Source organism: Columba livia, chromosome Z (assembly GCF_036013475.1).
Source record: "Columba livia isolate bColLiv1 breed racing homer chromosome Z, bColLiv1.pat.W.v2, whole genome shotgun sequence".
In the NCBI taxonomy this organism is placed as follows: domain Eukaryota; kingdom Metazoa; phylum Chordata; class Aves; order Columbiformes; family Columbidae; genus Columba; species Columba livia.
The window spans coordinates 82844052-82862804 of NC_088642.1; the positions used below are offsets into that span (position 1 = coordinate 82844052).

The window sequence follows — 18753 nt, forward strand, 5'->3', positions numbered from 1 at the left end:
GTTCTGCAATTAAGAAACATTTTTTCCAAGGGATGCATGTTTTGCATGCACCGAAGATGTATTCTCTAAACTTCCTATTCTTGTCCTCTACTTATATTTCTTGTGGCCTTTGCAGAAATAAACCACCCCAACCGCTGGGTCCCCTCCCCGTCTCGCTCGCAGCGCTGTGCACCACTGGAAGCACAGCTGGCAGGGGATCCAAACCCCATCGCAGGGCAGGCTTGGTCTTCTGGCTCTGCCAAGAGCCACATTTCCAGATTTAAAATACTACTAATAATAATAATAAAGGTTACTGTACGGGATGCTCGCTTCTGTATTTATTCGTGAGCACCGGCAACTCCATCAAGCGTAAAAAACCCAAAACAACGACGAATTAAGCAGCCTGGAATTCCTTAATAAGAAGGCGGCAGTTAATTAAAGCCAGGTTGCGGGATGCGGCTGGCTGTCCCAGAAGATGCTGCAAGCGAGGACAAGCAGTGCCCTCTAGTGTCACCAGCTGCCGAGACCCCACGGCGCCGCGTCCCCACGGGTGGGACACGGGTGGGCGCGACCCCTCCAACGCAACGCGCGTCACGTTGCACGCTTAGCACATGTGCTCCTCCATCACGTACGCGCGCACACGCGCAACGCGACGCGGACAAGACGTCTTTAATGCTGCGGAAAAAAACAACCCAAAAACATACCAAAAAACCCCAAACAACCAAAAAAAAAAAGAAGAAAAATAGAAGAAAAGAAGGCATCCAACGTTTCTCGTCGGAGCGGCAGGCCATGCGTGAAAGCGGGTGTCAGAAAAGCCCGGCAGAACCACTCACTGTGAAGATGTCTAATAGGAGCTGCTGAATGCACAATACGGGCTGAATGGATAAATTGGAGCGGCCGGAGCGCAGTCAGGAGGTTTTGAATCGCTCAGAAATTATAATTAAACCTGTAATGAGTGTTTTGACATCTTCTCCCCCCTTTTTTTTTTGTTAATTGGAGGTTAACAGTATTTAGACTTTATTACGGCCCAGTATCAACAATTTCGCGATATAACTTCTACGTCTTTTAGCAAATTGCCTCAAACTTTACTCTTTGGATATAAAAATACTCCCAAAAAATTCCCTCTGACAGGAAAAATTCCACAAAAGAAGTTCAGCATGTGTTTCATTTAAGCTGAAATCACAACAGCGTCATGCTAGGTTTGTTTAATTTTGCATTTTACTGCGCAAACGTTCGACAAAGAGGGAAAGCTATATCTGTTCGCCTATGTGAATGATGGTATACATCATATGTTCCTTAGCATTCACGTCCTCCGCGAAGTACAGGCAATAAAATAAGGAAACAAAGACAAAAGGTATAAAAGAACAATACAAGATGGCACCAGTTACAGGTGCATGGAAAAAGCCTTGAACATTATAAAAAGACATATATGGGGTGTCAAATAAGCCATTCTTATAACAGTGTAAAAAAATAAAAAAGGAAAAATAAAGGAAAAAATTGAAGCCTGACAATGCTGCCCAATTTGATTTGCATAAAAAGTGCAAGCGACTATTTATAAATATATTCAGATCACAAGATGTTTGTATTCTGTTTTTCCATGTAAAGCATTAATAGACATTTATTCCCATCCTTGCATTTTAAAAAGCAACGTACATAATTAGGCTTTTACGAAAAGATTACAATGTGCATTATAAATTGATTCCTGTTTAAAGTGAAGGCGGCAAATATGCATTAGTTTAAGAGACAAATGGCTGGCAAGGCAATGCTCAGAATGACGGTAGATACGTATTCCGGCACCTTACAATAACTATTAGGGTACAATTGCTGATAAAACTTTAATTGCGTAAGATTCATTAAAACCTCTAAATGGCATATACACACATAGGCTTAATATGAGAACGTCGCCATAAAAAAATAAACAGATTTGGAAGTTTTTGTTGCTTGGTTTTAGCAGTAATTTTGCGTTCTGAAAAAGTTAGAGACCGAAATAATTCAGCTGCGTTTTACAGCAGACCTGTGGTTGTTACCAATAAATATTGTTTTCAGGAGACTTACAGTGCTGCCGGCCGGGGAACCCGTCCCAAAACCCGGTGAAACCGCAGTTTTATATTACAGAAAGTTCTTATTATCCACCCCCCATTTCAGGCACAGAGATGCTAAGGGCTGTTTTTAAGGGCGAGAAGAAAAGACAAGGTCGCTCGCCGCGGCGCCGCTTGATCCCTCGTGCCCGGGGACGTCAACCTGCTGTGGAAAATGTGACACGGGGTGACACTTCGGGCTGGCCGACTAAAGTTCATTTTGCAGGGGAAAAGCGGTGGTGATTCACCCCGGGGTCCAGCCCGCGCGTTGTTCATTTGGGGAGCGGACGCACCCCGTCCCCCCTCGTTATCCCCGCGAGGACAACACAATTGAGGTGTTTTTTAACCTTATTTTTTTAATTATTATTATTCTTTTTAATGTGAATTTCTGCTGTTGGAAGCGATGGGCTGTCAGGATGCGAAGTTTCTCTCGGGTGGACGGGGGATGATTGAAGGGGAGTGTGTCGATGTGCGAGAGGTCAGGGGGAGAGAGGGAAGGACCAGAACACACCTCCCGCATTACCAGCATCAATAGCTTCCTCGATGCTATAGAAATCACCCCGCAAAATAACTTAGTAAGAATTTTACACCAATAACAAGCGCCACGCTACGCGGGCAGACGCGCAGCACGTTCCATGTGTGCGTTTGGATGCTTTTTCCTACCTGATTTAGAAATATTTGTTTAAACCGTGAAAAGTTACTTTAGCGTGCATGGGAGGGAAGCAGAAGGCAGTATGATCTTTTTTTTCCCCTCTCAAAATAAGGTATATCTGGAGGAACGCGCATTATACAGCTAATTTTAATTCTGTGCAGTTACAAACTATATACTTGCTGTCCCTTTCCACAGATTCACAAAAATCTACCCAATATAGTGGCACTGAAATTTCAAATTTCCTTTTTTCTATAGCACTTGCTTCGCAATTAGAGTAAAAAAAACTTCACTAAGATTGTACTTAGCAGAATGCTGCAAAATATAAAAACGTATCGAGCACATACAAAAGAAGTGCAATGCAAAGCACTGCAAATAACAACTTACATCATTATTTTCTACACTATACAATAAAGATCAGTTTTGCCCAGCCAAATAAGGATTTAGCCTCTACTTAAATAGGACAATCGCCTTTTTTTTTCCTGGAGAAAGAAAGACGGTGGGAAGCAACATAAGAGTGTGCAGAGCAGGACGGTTCTGATTGTTTTGCTTTTATTACACATTATTCTTACAAACGCTACCACCCATTACCTTCTCGGTAATGGAACGGGGCTCAGGCAGTGACCGCACTAAATCTGGTGCTAAGCATCACGCCCACACCAGCCTCTCCCAAAATACGAATATTACCAAAAAATCAGCATTTTTGGAGTGGGTCAGTCCCCTCCTCAGAGTGCTGCACCGATCACAAGTGTCGAGGAGCTCTCGGTGAAGCCTTTGTTGTTCAAATACACCGTTTTACCTCAAAACAAACAAACAAAAAAGGCACAAATAAACTTAAATTTCAAACCGCTGCTCTCTTAAAAAAACACACTATAAAATCCCACGTGTGATGGAAGTTTGCCAGTGCGACCATCAAAAGGTTCTGAGCAAGGGGCAGACACCGCATAGGCAGGGGAGTGAAAACGTTTAGGTGGGGACGAAGCAGCCACACCGGCCATACGTTGACTTTTATAAAGATCCCCCTTGCCAAGCAACACGGAACCACCTCTTATCTCCAGCAACGTCCCCATAGAACCAAAACGTCTCAGTGATGGCACGTCTGACACCCTCTGCAATTTTTCCGGTTTCTAAGTCCTATGTTTTTACAAAACAAGTGTAATAATAATAAGAAAACAACCCGCACACTTCACAATTTCATTCTTTATATGCTTACTCGGAAAACATCAGACCTGCAGCTGTAAAATATAACTTTTTTTCCTTTTTTTTTTTGCCGTGGAAGTTACATCTTCCATAGGAAAACTTAAAAATGTGGGGTTTTGCACTGTGCTGCTCTGTTTCGCTCGGATCTTATCAGTAAAGGGGCGAATTTTAAATTATTAAAACCCATTCGAAACACTTAATTTCAATACATCCAGTGCACCAATCGGGGCGGCAAATAAGAAAAATCTTGCTGTAGAACATGGACAGAGGGTAATGGATACTGTGGGAGCACCTATATACATCTTATACATCCTCATCAAGTTTTTCTAAGGCATCCGCTTTCTTTAACAGCACGTTATGAATGATACAGATAATATTCCAACCCCCCCCGCCCCATCAAAAATATTTGTACCTGAAATAAGAGACTAGATTTCTCTTCTTCATTTTAACTGCTTATAAACAATCGCATCCCACCCTCTCCTTTTCAGCACTGAAGCTGTTTGCTAAAGGTCTTTTTGGCTACCAGAAATTTTTCGGGTCTTGTTGCCCTGCGCAGTTCAGGCACAGGAGCAAGTGCAGCGTTTTCCTTCCACTGAACAACCCAGATAATGGGCTGCTACGAAATACTCAGACTCTTCTTTTATTTCAGAATTAAAAGCAAGTTGCGCTCCCCACTTGAGAGATCAGCTCACATTTAGCCCGTGCACATCTCCTGTGTTTGTTGACTCAAATATCAGTAAAAGGCAGCTTAAAATCAGCAAAAAAGCGTTGCAGATGCACAATGCAGACACACAATATATATAACACTCGCATAGGGTATTGCTACGTATAACGAAATAGTTATCGGTATAAATATGCATCGGTTTCATTTATACACTGAGACAAACCAGAAGAGATTTCTAGTGACTATCCAACTTTTTTTTTCCCCTGTAGATTTTTGAAATCTGTATTTGCATGTTCATCCTTTATGCTACAGAAAGCTCAGAATTTGATGCAAAAATCAGAAAAGAGCCTATGTACCAATAGGTCAACGCATTCTTTTGCGGTTTTAATAATGGCGTGTCCTATTACATTTGTTATTCATATAGAATAAGGATAGACAGTTTTTAGGTATTATATAGCTTTCTTCTGGAATATTAGCTTTGTGGCTTTGAGAGGCCATTTTCTAAAGATCCTAATAGTCAAATGACATCTTGGGAAATGTTACATCCTCACTGCATTTGCATGATAATGAAGATGAAATTTCATATACGCTACCTGAATTAGACTTATCTAAGTTTTGTTTTACTGAATGACTAAAGGAATATGTTCCCTAAGCCGAAGTATCGCAACACAATGCAGCACATTATTGCTTCTGTGAAAGACATGAAACTATAATCCGAGTGATAAAAAAACCCTGCGTAATTTATGTAATAGTGTTAATATGATCTCAGCTGTGTATCTCTGAATGCTTATTCCTTTCGAAGAAAATTCTACAGCATCCACCAAAATACCCATAGTAAATGTTTTTTGAAATGATGAAGGAATGGCTCTGTAGGACCAGAACACTATCATAACATTTTATTTTTATATTTCAGAACTATGATGGTGAAATTCATATTTCAGCTTATTCACTAGATACAAACCACCTTTAGGGTATAATTGCATTATTTCACCTCTATCTACCATGCATCAAATACCACAGAAATACTTTTGGTGGACAATAATAATGGGCATTTTCCCCACAATTTGGGCACGCAGGCAAATACGTTCCCCTCGGAAATTCCAGTGTTGGGTTTGGAGCTCCTGGAGGTGGTGGTTGCTGCAGGAGACATTGAGAAGCTCCATCGCCTACAAGAACCAGGTTTTGGAAGCCATCGGTGACAATATTTGTCCTCTTTGACCAACGCAGAGCTGATCAACCATCGGTCGGCTCAGCGACTTACCCGCCTGGTTCATTTCGAAGCACAGCTCCAAAAAGCCAAAGTCCCAATGCAGATAATGTTTAAAAGCATTTTTCCAAGACCAAAGAAAACTTAGTACAAATCTAGTACAAACTGGCAATATTAATCTATGCAAAGACACCAGCACACACAGTCCTAGATTAACTCTCCACTTATAATTGTGAACTCTTTGAAGAGAGAGTAGTTTTGATTTTTTGCTGGGAGCTATAGGCATTGTTTAAAAAAAACCAACAAACACAGGATGGAATAAGTGGTGTGCATGACGGTGATTTTATTTAACATAGCTTTTCACCACACTCCAGTCTCTGCTGCATTATAACTGCAGAAACGCATTCAAATTAAATAAAAAAAGGAAGGGGAAAAAAAGAGGGGAAATAAAAAAAGGAAAGGACTATACTCAAAGGAACATCTGAATAAAATTGAGACATCTGCAGTAAAGTTTTCTCCTTCTCCCTGGAATGTTTGAGATGAACTCGGCGTAACACTGCCTTCCAAGAAAAGACAGGGTGATCAATGCAGGAGCACATCAGGCTCCCTTGGACAGGCCAATCAATGCAAGAAAGAACCTTGCCCAGGGCCTTATGCAAATAGAAGCACGTCCTGCAACCCAGGGAGGGAACATGCGCAATAGATCAATGGCATCTGAAAAACCTTACAGCTATATCAGCCTCAGACAGTAAATACATAATGATGAATCCCTCACGTTCAGCCGTGAACTCTTTAAACTTGGCTATTTTCAACAGCTGGTTTAAAGAAAAAAACAACATAAAAATCTGCCGGTGATGTAGACAGCAAATGAAATAAGATTACTAAAGGTTGAATTAACAATGCTTTTTTTTTGCTTTTTTTTTTTTTTAATAAAGGCTGAGAAAATATAATCTCTGTACTCTAACACCTTGTAACAAGCTGGAAGTTTTGTGCCCACCAGGGCCTGGACTGAGAAAGGGGTGTCTGGGGTTTTGTGTCATTATTTTACATATATATATATAGATATATATATGTACATATACATATACATATATATATATGTATATTTTAAAGCCTACTCGTTAATATACTTGGCGATATAGAAAAAAAAAATACAAGGTTTATCACTTACAATACCAGAGATTTAACATCACAATCGTCACTCTGTTGACTGAAACTCATTCTGTCAAAGGATATTGTAATTGTATTTTTTTTACCCTTGGCTGTTCCATGCTATGTTTTAAAGGGATTTAAGAAAATACTAAGAGTCCTAAGCAAAGCAGCTGACAGATACAACATTATTACTTCAAAAGCACTCCCAAGTTGGAATAAAACTTGGTAAGGTGCACAAAGCAATATTAATCACCACAGGACCATATAGGTTCACCAACTGCTTTGTAACTACATCGAAATTGCTAAAATAACACGTCTTCCCACGGAGGCTTGTGGGGAATGATTTCCTAAACATTATTCACCATCCGTTCTTGGGGAAAGGATGGGGAGAGAAAGGAGGAGGATGAAGGAACAACACCATCCATTCTTGAGGAAAGGATGGGGAGAGAAAGGAGGAGGATGAAGGAACGACACCAACCGTTCTTGGGGAAAGGATGGGGAGAGAAAGGAGGAGGATGAAGGAACAACACCAACCTTTCTTGGGGAAAGGATGGGGAGAGAAAGGAGGAGGATGAAGGAACAACACCATCCATTCTTGAGGAAAGGATGGGGAGAGAAAGGAGGAGGATGAAGGAACGAGCATTTTGACACTTCGCGTTAAAACCTCAGTTCTGCGGTGTTAGAAGGACAATTTTCTCAATGCATATATGTGCAAAATCTACTTACATATTTTTACTTCGCATCACATTCAGGCAAAGCCCTCAAATAGGATTACTTTAACATTTAAACACTGGTAGTCATGCTATTATTAATATTAAAATACTTCACTAATATACTGGAAGAGCCATGTAACGCATCTCCGCTAGATTAAAGAAAGGAAAGTTCTAGGATAAAATGCAAATTCCAGCTGCTTCTAACAGTACCACAGTTTGAGAGCTCCCTTCACCAGAGAACGTTTGGATTCTTTTTACTCCACCTGGATTTGCAATGCCTAATATATTATTAACTCGCGGTTCCCTTGGTTGATCCACTAAACCGGGTCTTAAAGTCTTATAAAATCTCTACTGTTCCACACAGAAGCCGCACATATACTTTTCACCATAATTGGCATCTAAATTAACAGTAACACAATGCACTTGTGTAGTCTTATCGGCAAAAGAAATGGGAAAAAGTATGAAATGACAGCAAGACAACTTCTTAAATTCTTTTCTCCATTAAAACCAAAACAAACTAAAGAAAAATGGAGTTTTAAACGGCCAAATATTTCAGATAAAATAATCTAAACGCACTTTAAAAACTTGTCAGGGAATGATACATGTGATTTTCCCACTCTCTTCATTGTATAAGCAAACCCAAAACTCCTACTTTTCTTCTTTATCAGTGTTCATATATACATCCCAAAAGAACAGCAAACCCTTTGGACCCGATGTCGTATATTGTAAAATCTTTAGTATTAAGATGCGATGCAAACTAACCTAGAGAGAGAAGTAATGACCTAGAAAGTTAAATAAAATGCCAGGGTTTTTCAAATTGCACACGCTGGGGAAAAAACAAAACAAAACAAAACAACAACAACAACAACAAAATCACAAAAAACCCACAAACAAACCAAAAACCAAGCCAACAAATACCCAGCAGTACTCATGTGGTTTGGACTTCCAGTCAGCCCAACGCGTGGCCATTCATAGATTAAGCGACCACACCTGCCTAAAGTGGTATTCCGAAAATGCCGCTTTCTTGTCATAACGCGCCACTGCCAGAAAAGAGGCATCTGCAGAGCTTGAGGCCGAACCAGGACAAAAAGGTGAACCTGGTGACGCCACCCAGGAACAGGTGGATTAAATAAAACAGAAGGGATGATGTGCATTCACAGAAGATTTTACAAGATTTAGAAGGCAAAGTCAAAGAATCGTAGAATCGTAGAATTGTTTAGGTTGGAAGGACCCTAAAGATCATCAAGTCCAACCATAACCTAAATCTACCACTACCCATGTCCCTGAGAACCTCATGTCTGTCTGTCCATCCCTCCAGGGATGGTGACTCCAGCACTGCCCTGGGCAGCCTGTTCCAATGCCCCACAGCCCTTTGGGGAAGAAATTGTTCCCCAGATCCAACCTCAACCTCCCCTGGCGCAACTTGAGGCCATTTCTCCTTGTCCCATGACTTGCTACTTGGGAGAAGGGACCAGCACCCGAAGATCAGCCTGGATGGGGGGAAGCTGCAGTAATTCTGTCCAGGACACAGGAGGTGGCTGTTTTATTTACGCAGCAGGACTCAGGGGCAGGACGGTGCCAGCATCTCAGGATTCCACCTTGGCGAGCCAAAAAAGAGATGCATCGAAGTATGAACACAAAGATGTTCAACGTCAGTTACTTCAGGACAGAAGAATTGTCTCCTGTTGCCGCTGATGGATTTCTGGAAGAGCTCTGATGGGTATGAGACGGTTCAGGCAGAAAACACCTCCATGCAGGCGCACATCTGGAGATGACAACTTGTAGCGTCCAAAAAGTTCAGACAAGCAGTGAAGAAATTAACAGCTATGCAAGAAACTAAGGAAAAACAGATACTAAGGCAAACCAGTGAGTTCTGGAGTCAACTGATGGGATCAACGGTGTACTTGGCACATTTCAAGGAGATGATTCCACACAGATGTTGCCCCATCAGCTTTGGAGGCCTCTAGAGCTGAAGTTTATCTACACCACTGGAAGGGTGATCAGCGTGTTCTTTGAACACAGTCCTGTGCTTTGGATTGTTTTTTTCTTTCTTTTTTTCATTCAAAGCTAGAATTTGACATGAAAAATAAAGTGACTGGTTAAGTACACTGTTTTGCAGAATTTAAAGCCATTGAAACAATGCAGGGAAGGATATGAATACCATGGAATTTATTGACCCAGGAGGAAGTTTCTAGTCAGATGTAGGGAGAGATGCCAAATATGGTTTTATTCAACATCTTCATTAATGATCTGGAATTAATTAAATTTGCAGGTGACACTAAAGCAGGAAAAACTGCCAAGAGAAGTAAGGCCTGAAAGAAATACAAAATGAGCACAGACCTGTAGCACAAAAGGGAACGTTCATGACAATCTAGTTAGTCATCACACGCAACAAGGGCCACAATGCAGTTAGATTTAATTTGGAATAACACGAGATAATATTGCTGGAGAGGGGGGTGTGTGTGGGAACCATCTTACTACATTCAGTATCACTAGGGAAAGGGAAATTGAGAGCACTAAAAAGCTCTGAAGGATGCAAGAACATTAGTGGGTATTAAATTCAAAAAAACTTTGGAAAAAGAAAAAAATCTTGTACCATTTTGGCTGCATTGACCAAAATGTTGCATAGCTGAACAAAGGTACTGAGGTTCACCTAAAAATACAGTAACTGCACTTAAAATACAGAGTTCAATTCTAAGCATACTACCAGAGAAATGCTGACAAATAGTACCTAATTCAGAAAGGAACACAAAGAACAAAGAAATAAAAATAAAGAGTTGGTTATATACAGTTGGGCAACAAGTGAACAAGGCGATTGAAGTACAAGAACAATTACTCAAGATCAGAAAGCTCTTCATACTGAGATATAAAAATAAATGTTCACTGTGTTGTGCACAGAATTTAAAACAATGCAAAAAAATTAACTACAAGTAGTGACATGATGCAACTCTAGAAAAGTGTCTGCGAAGAAATGCGGAAAGTGTTGTGCCTCCTATCTTCAGCTCCTATAGGATGCAAACATATTATTTGAAATAACTGTATTTCCAAGTGACCCTAACTTACCCATCTCCAGTCCTCTGTTCACTTTATAAATAGCATTCCAACTTTGGTGTCAAACTAGAAGATTAATATGAATGTGCCGACGAAATATAGAGTAGTGATGGGTGGTGCCGGCAATTATTACTTGGTATATCGTTCTAGTCCATGATATGTTGCCCTTCTGAGTTTGGAAGAAGTGGGGAAGGCGATGCGTGTGGCCAGCCACAGAGCTGAGCTCAGTGAAACACCAGATATTACATTAGCAAACGATTAAGAGGAAACAAAAAGTAATGAGGCTGAGCAAGATACCCAGAGCAAGATAACGAGGAGGGATGGATACTCAAAGCTTGAGCCTGTTCTGGAACTGGCCAACACTCGGGCTTGCGTTGCAGCGTCTTCTCTCAACCAGCAGCAAGACCAAGGGGGCTGAGGAAGGGGATGCCTATGCGGCATTTAAATGAAAAACACCAAAACATGAAAAAGGACAAGCAGCTGTGGTGCTCTGAACTACTCTGTGATCGTTCGTCCTTCCTCTGTCTCCTCCTGATAGATGAACCTTCCAGAATGCAAGATCTCGAGGACAAGGCACTACTATGTGATTGCTACCATAATGTATATGGATAATAAGAATAAATGGTAGAACGTGAAATAACAATGCTAATTGTCAGCTTATTTATTTAGGCTGAGGGTGGCCTAAAATTTTTATCTGCTCTGTGTTAAAATGGGCAATAGATGCATATAAGTATGTATGTGTATGTATGTGAAATTGTTTACCGTAAGGCTGGTGAGAGCCTGTCCCAGGTTGGCCAGAGAGGTGGTGGATGAACCATCCCTGGAGACATCCCAGGCCAGGCTGGACGGGGCTCTGAGCAACCTGAGCTGGTGAAGATGTCCCTGCTCATGGCAGGGGGGGCACTGGGGGAGCTTTAATGTTCCTTCAACCCAAATCATCCTGTGATTCTGTTCTATGATACGTGTGTGCATATATATACCTACACACATACTTTTTGTATGTATATATGAGTAAAAGCCAAATGTGATCAAGAAGTTGCTCCCAGTATAGCAGGCAATGACAACTATTGAGATACTTCAGTATTTTTTGCTCAATCCGTCATTTAATTTCCTTAATGCTGCAACCCGTCATCGTGTGATCTGCGACCCCTCTTACTGCAAGCTGAAGCTTGTGCATTTCAGAAAGCATCACCAAAAATGAGTCCGCTACTTCCAAAAACAAGTAAGGAGGGAAAAAAGTTGTTTACAAACACAGGTGTCCTGGGGTTTGACCTGGTTTTGGTTCAAATTCAGTGATTCCAGTGGAGTGTGCCTGGAGTCAGGGAGGCGCCAAACACACAAAAATTAATCCAAATTGGGTCCAATTGCTCACAGCTGAAAACAGGCACCTGCAGACACTGGTGTTCCCAGAACACAGACTCCTGGGCCACACCAAGGACTGATGGCCCCAGCCAACGACCCACGTAACTCTCGCCACGCATGGGTCGCGCTGGGCAGAGCTTTGCCTCAGCCCTCCGGTCCCCAAACGCGTCAATGGTGAGAAACCTACTTCCACATTAAATTTATTCATGACCAGTTTTAATCCATTTGTTCCTGTGCCAATATTGTTCTTGGGCTTACGCGGCTCTCCCTCCCCGCTGTTTACTCTCCCAATGTATTTGCAGAGTGCTACCAATCCCTCTAAGCTCTCCTTCGCCAGGCTGGACAAGCCGCGCTCCTTTAAACTCTGCTTCTGCAGCAAGTACAGAATAGACGCCAAACCTTGTTTTTTCTTCAATAGCCACCAAAATTAACGTAAGAGCATTAGCAGATTACACAAGTCTTACTAAGGTTATTAAGCCTGGGGGGTGTGAGTACTGTTCCTAGGGCTGTGTTGACTCTGGTGCTCACGGCAGGTAGGACACGTCCATGTGGCGCCACATCACGGCACGTCCACGTCTCCTCCATCATTCCTAGTAACGCTGGCTCTCCATCGCTCCGGGTGAACTGTCACCTCTTCCCATACCTCTCCCAGACTGAGCTAATCTTCCCGAATGTCTCAAATTATCTCAGATTAACCTCACCAGCACGCTGGCTGGCATTAGCATTTCCCTCCCTGGGACGGGAAGAGCGAGCAAATCACAGGATTGTGTTTGGTTCCTTTGTCGCATTATTTGGCCACTCGCTTCCAGCCATTGGTGATGAAGCCACATGTCCAAGGGCTTCTCCATCCCTGCTGCTTCGTGTTGATGGGATACACAAATGACTGGCCAGTCAATGCTTAAGCATCCCAAAGTTTGTATTATTTCCTTCAATTTCTACTGCTGGAGAAATTCTGCTTCTGCATAACAGTGGTGTCTTCACCACTTCATGCCAGAAGCTGGTTTCATTAGCATGTAGTTACTCTGTGTGCCCATGTCGGTAACAGAAATACTAAAAGAAATTTGCCTCTGGGCTGGTGGCCCCAGTCATGTCCAATCCACTTTACACAACCCACTGCTGGTTCTCCATTAGCTCCTCTTGTCCACCCTCATTTCTCGTTTGACCTTTTCCAGATGAATGAGCATTTTTTTCCAAGAAGCACAACAAAGTGTAGCTGAAATAAATAACCAAACGGAATTAAGATCCTGGTTTTGCCTTTATTTTTCGGAGTGTCCCTCCCTAACTCAGACCTATCAAGAGATGCTAATGTGAGTGTACAACATGTAAGAAGGTGAGACCTAGAACAGGTAGAGCTGGGTGAGATGATCTATCCAAACCACGAAGCACAGAGATGTTTTGCTTTGTTTCTTCGCAATATGGGTCTTGGTCACCGAGGTGTTTTGCTTCTCAACTCTCCTCCCATGCTTCCTACAACCCTCACAGACCTTCTGTTATTCCCGCCAAACACCAAGAGATCTCTTTCAATTTAATATTATACATCATCCAGGGGAATTAAGAGTTGCGTATTCACAGCACCCGCTCTACGCTTATCAATTCTTGAGCCAAATATAAAAAAAGAGCAGACAGATATATTTATATAAGCACACACATAAATAAAAACCCAACTATAACAAACCTTTCAATCTGAAACTTCAGGAAATTAAATTAATGAAAAGCTAATGACAGGTTCACAGCGCAGTCATTAAGGCTCTTGAATTGAATTTTGCCTGTGCCAGAGTACTGATGTGGCCACAGAGAGTCCCAGGTAGCTCAGCAGGTGCCCGTTTATCATTGTAATTATTATTGTTGTTGTTGTCGTTATTTATATTATTATTATTATTATTATTATTATTATTATTATCATTATCATTATCATTATCATTATCATTATTATAATTATTATTATGGCACCTTTCAGCTCCAGCCAGGGTCAGGTCCTCGCCGCGCTCAGCCCAATACAACAAAATGAAGCGGCAGCCTATCGCAGAACGTACCTCAAAATGATGGACCTAAAATGATTTCAAATGGCCAAACCTGGCTGATTTTGACGGAATTAGGATGCTACAGTGGACACAGTAATTTGAACAGTGAGTTTTAAGGGCTCTCATTTTAACAAAGCTGCCTAAAAATGCACTCACACTTTTACCTATGTCTATATAAATGTGAAAATGGTCAATATACACATCCAACGTGTTAGCCAGCCACGACCATAATGGATAGCTTCTTGTCTGCTCAAAGACGATGAATTTACTTTCCTTCTCCTGATTTAATTACATCACATTGCCCCATCCATTTGGTATCTTTACAGCAGTGTGAGATACCACTACCGAGTCTCACAATTTAATCACGATCCCCATGATATTTGGTGCTTTTTTTTTTCCCTTTAAAATATATTATTTAACTAAAATTAAAACAAAAAAAAAGCTATGCCTTTGGTTCATAAGGAGCTGAGAAAAACCTTGAAAATGTAAAGTCTCAGGAACACAGCAGGCAAATGAGAAATCTTCCACAAAAACTTGTTTTTTGTTGTTTAAATCTCAGGATACTGAATACCTAATTGACAATTTTGAAAGCTTAAGATTTAACAATTCTTCTCGTGATTCTGAAATGAGGGGTTGTCATGGTTTGTTTTTTATGCAGTGATGGACACGGCTGGTTTTACATGTCCCACAGCATCCCAGGGCCACCCTTTCTGTCCCCTATACGTACAGCCCGGTCCTGATGCTGTAATTAGACATGAGTGGGCACTGGGGCACAATGTATCTTCTCTCCTGTGATGGTCTTTTATGCAGGAAAACACGGGAAAACATTCTTTTTAAAGCAAAATAATTGTAAACCCACAAAATTTGGCAGAAAAACGCAAAGGAGGCGTTGTACCAGAAACTTATTTTCTGTAAACTAAATATAAAATTGACTCCATCGACTTGAAGTTCTCACTTTCAGTTAAATTTCATAAAATTATTGTAAGCTAGGAGCTGGGAAAATTCCACAATTTACCGTCAACTACAACAAGATGCTTCTGAAAATAAATCCCCGACTACACCATGTAAGGGATTAACAGAAATAAGAAGCTGAGATGTATTCGTGAATCATGGCTTGAGTTTTCCAAAATCAGTAATTAGCAGAGCACAGTGACCCAGCAACTACTTTCAGTGCTTGTGTATCCAAAAAGTAATTTACTTGTAGATATTACTACACGCACATTTAATTTCAAACCACAATTACACAAAGTTTTAATCACTAAATATTAAGATACATTTAGCATATGGTTTATGATTAGCATTTGTAATTCAAGCCATAAACAATACAACTAATTGCATTTATTGGTGGAACTTTACTTCCCACACACCTTCAATCACTTTCAATTATTCCCCTAGTAATCTATGACCCAGCAAGGTACAGAAATCGTGTGCTTGAGCTGCAGTAACCGGGTAACAGTTTCTGTGCATTCAAGCACAATATTACAGACTCACCCTGTTTTTCTGAACATCTCGCAATCACAGACATGCAAAAACGTGGATTAAAAAGCCGCAAAGACCAATAAAAACGTCAGATGCTGCGGCATGTATTCGAAAACTGCAAGCAAGTTTTACTGGTTTGCTTAACGAAGGACTTCCTAACCACAGCTTGGTTTTCACAGTGAGGTGGAATTTGGAACCAAGACCAGGTTTGGCCACCGAGGGTTTGCAAACAGAAATGTTTGTATCAATTTCACATGCGACGGTTTTATTTTGCTCTGTTTTCTCTTTGAGTTTCTCACTAAAACGCAGCACCGTGTGATGTATGTGATGGGACAAACGACCACGAACAAGTATTTGCTCAACATCAGATTTTTGTTGGGTCACACACTGACACAATCAGGATGGACCTGGCAGCGCTGAACACGCAACGTGAATTTAAAAGGTATTAATTAAAAAAATGCCAATGAATTTCGGACTTTTTGGCTTGTTTTATTTTCCCGGCAGGCATAACAAATTGCAGAGGGCCCAGGCAGAAACCTTCTCTCCAAATTAAAGCCACATGCTTCACACCGCTCTTCTGCAAGGGGCACAGATGCAGAAAGGAGCAGCTGCACAACAGGTTTCCATCACCGCTGTAACCCACAGTTTTATGAAATCAGTTGACCCGAAATTCTTCCATAGCAAGTGTAGAGGTGGTACAGTTGCTATATGGTGTAGCTGCTCTATCACCCTCATCATCTCCCCCACACAAAGCAGGAAAGTGATCGAATGTGTATTTGTCATAAGACAGTAATTGCCCATCAGCTGCTCTGTTTCTTTTTTTTTTGAGGTCTTTGCAATTACCAAGTGCCATATGGATATAAAGTTGAAGAGAAAGGAGATTATAATGAAATAAAATCTTGCAATTAATACTGTGATAAAATACTTAAGGGTTTACTTATTGATACCTGCTTCAACGTATGCATTATTTAATTACATTGCTTTCAGTGGAGCTCAGATATCAAACCACCTCTACCAAAACCAGGTGTCAGTATCCTTTGATTTCTCACAAAGCAATTGCGCTACATGAAATATACTTCTCAGGCCTAGTTTTGCATCACAGATACGCAACGTGCCAATGGTTATATATGATATTCTTCTTCTCAGGCATGCACCTCCTGCAGAGATGGCAGACTAGAGAAGCCGACCCTGACTGAGACCATCTTGTCTCTCTGACAAAGCCCCTTTTTAACTTCTTACTGGTCCCTTCCTGCGATGGATGAAAACTTCAGCTCAGCTTGTGATGATTTCACAGGCCCTGAGCACCCTGACCCTGGAAGCCACGAGGTCAGAAGCCGGGTCTTGTTCTGAAACATCTGCGCGCTTCGTATTAAAAGTAGAACAAAAGCGAAGAAATATCCACCAGTGCGACAAGAGGAATGGGGAAAATGGGAGCGACGCGCTGGTCATCTGTCACCCACGCCACCTCAAGCCATCGACTGAGATTTGATGGAAGAACTCTCCAAGTCTCCTTGGAGTAGGCGCTTGGTTTAGGAAACACTGAAAAAGGTCTCCCGTTGGTTTTTATTCCCGCCCTGTGCTAAGCGTTATGTATCTGCAGGCACCCGGTGACCCAAACAACGTGGTTTTACAAAACCTATGGAAATTCTGGTGCTGCTTTGGTTTGGAACAGACAAGGCACAGCAGAGTGACAGAGCGATGGAAACCACAGCTCAGGAGAGCAAAGAGATGCTCAAGGAGCAACGGGCACAATGAAGCACAACCCGCTGCTTGCCCAAAGCTCTTAAGAGAAGGAATTCTTAGTCTTCACTCATTTGTCTCTTAAAAATGTAGTTTTGAGACTATTTATTGACCTGGTAATAAATTACTGGTGGAAAGCGACCAGCTGAACTGTTCTCAAGTCTGAAACCTGTACACATCATACACATTTTAAGAACACTCATCAGGAAGCACAGGCAAAAGCAATGGCCTCCATTTCTACAAATGCAAAGGGTTAATGAAAATCTTACATTCTTAAAATAATACAAGTAGCATTGCTCTGGATTCTTCTTGCTACCCAGAGCAGCACAAGACTAAAATCAAAACATTCATAATTGTTTTTTCTTAACTGAGGCGTTTATCTCACATTCAGGCAGGAACCACTTTCACCAAGTTTCAGTTAGACTAAACTAATAGGTTATAGATAGAAAATGTACATATATGTCTGCTGGTACCTGTGTCTATAAAATAATTTGCAACATTCCGCAACTTATATTTTTGCAATAAACAGAGATTTTTGTTGGTTTGTTTGTTTTTTAAGTTTTCTTTCAAAAAACAAGTCCTGATTATTTCAGCATTTCACAATTAAGTGAGAAGACTTTAGCTATGCTGTTCTACACCAGTGGCATGGACAAGTTCAATATTATGGTTCAAAGACAGGTAGTACAAGTCCAACAAGCAACTTCTTCATATACCAGATGGAGTGAACAGAGTCCTCCCCACCTTGTATCACTGCAGGGTTTATCTAGAGCCTAAAAAATGCCAAAGAAAGTCTTTCTGGCAACTTCTGCAAGCCTTTGTGGAAAAACAAGAGCAACAAGACTGGTGAAGGGACTTGAGCACAAGCCCTATGGGGAGAGGCTGAGGGAGCTGGGCTTGTTTAGTCTGGAGAAGAGGAGGCTTAGAGGTGAGCTCAGCACTCTCTAGAACTACCTGAAGGGCAGTTCTAGCCAGGTGGGGATTGGGCTCTTCTCCCAGGCAGTCAGCAATAGGACAAGGGGCCATGGGCTTCAACTCTGCCAGGGGAAATGTAGGCTGGAGATTAGGAAGAAATTCTTTGCAGAGAGAGTGGTCAGGCATTGGAATGGCTGCCCAGGGAGGTGCTGGACTCACCGGCCCTGGAGGTTTTTAAACTGAGATTGGACATGGCTCTTAGTGCCATGATCTAGTCAATGGACTGGAGTTGGACCAAGGGTCGGACTGGATGATCTCTGAGGTCTTTTCTAACCCAGTCAATTCTGTGATCTGTGAAACTGCAAAACTGTTTGTCTGGACCTTATTGTCTAACCCAACAACAGAGAAAAATGTAGTGACCTTCCAGTTGCAAAGAAACCCTCATGGATCCTTATCTGCCCATTGCTTTGAAGTTGTTCCAAAATCACTGCTTTCAAGGTGATCGCAAAGAATTTAGAAAATCTGTGACAGAGTTGAGGAAAGAAG

At 41.5% G+C, this 18753-nt stretch overlaps 1 protein-coding gene across 5 annotated transcripts in view; it reads right to left on the reverse strand.

Annotated features, from left to right (window-relative positions):
- The window catches only part of ARB2A (ARB2 cotranscriptional regulator A), a 264973-nt gene that overhangs the window by 95084 nt on the left and 151136 nt on the right, over positions 1-18753 (reverse strand). The window lies entirely within an intron of this gene.